This window comes from Temnothorax curvispinosus, unplaced genomic scaffold (assembly GCF_003070985.1).
Source record: "Temnothorax curvispinosus isolate PA1 unplaced genomic scaffold, ASM307098v1 QBEX01005719.1, whole genome shotgun sequence".
In the NCBI taxonomy this organism is placed as follows: domain Eukaryota; kingdom Metazoa; phylum Arthropoda; class Insecta; order Hymenoptera; family Formicidae; genus Temnothorax; species Temnothorax curvispinosus.
The window spans coordinates 3,214-4,247 of NW_020215499.1; the positions used below are offsets into that span (position 1 = coordinate 3,214).

At 28.3% G+C, this 1,034-nt stretch overlaps 1 long non-coding RNA gene across 1 annotated transcript; it reads left to right on the plus strand.

Moving 5' to 3' along the window:
* The first annotated feature begins 25 nt into the window (after window positions 1–25).
* On the plus strand, window positions 26–812 carry LOC112455051. The gene is made up of 3 exons (XR_003040816.1): window positions 26–203; window positions 279–424; window positions 564–812. It is a non-coding gene; the product is annotated as an uncharacterized LOC112455051 (long non-coding RNA).
* Window positions 813–1,034: the final 222 nt, after the last annotated feature.

Here is a 1,034-nt window from a genome sequence, read left to right on the forward strand (position 1 = left end):
TTTCGGACAATGAATACTACAAACGAGATCAATTCATTTAATGCAGAATTTGACCGTTATTCTTTTGTGCAAATTATGATTGTGAATACCGAATTTCTTTGCTGTTTCGAAGGTTCACACAACGTGCCTTAGACAGCTTTAAAGAGTCCTACTTCCTTTTGATTGGGATAGGTGTAGTATCATTAGCAATTAATTTATTACATGTGAGTAACATCTAACTGATTGACTTTATGACTTTCACGGATTTTTACATATCTCGTTTTATATGCTAATTCCAGGCACTACAAGCTGCATTAATTGTAGATAACGCGAATGAACTGGCAATATCAACTTTCTATGTCATTGTTCATTTTCTTTTCATTTTCATAGGGAATTATGGTGGGCAGACAATTACAGATCATAGCGCAGATGTATTAAAAAAGTTGTAAGTACAGTAACGTAATTACAAAATTTTACATAATCTGTGTATATCTGCATAATTAATTATTAGAAATAAATTTAGTTGATAAGACACATTTTAACTGTGCGATAATAAATAGTTCATATCGCAAATAAATTTTTAGATATCACGTGCAATGGTATATAGCACCCATACAAGTGCAAAAATTAATTCTTTTCTTAATGTTAAGAAATACAAAACATTTCGGTTTAGTCATCGGAGGAATATATGTTGCTTCATTAGAAGGTTTTATCACGGTGAGAAAATTCATAATGAATAATCAGTGCAAGCATTTAGTTAATTATGCTAATGCAGTCTTGCGTATTGCACATTATGCATTAATAATTCCATAATTATTATTAGTCTCTGTGCAATGTTACGATTTTATTTCTTATTAAAAATATATCTAATTCTAAAAAAAAACAATACATGTATATAAATAGTGCTATATAATAAAAAATAAAAAATCACGATTTTCAGCTTATAAGTATGTCGGTATCTTATTTTATGGTAATCTACTCTACGCAATGATGAATATGTATTACGATAATACAAAAATAATATAATTATAACAAATTGCATGAGTTGTTAATAA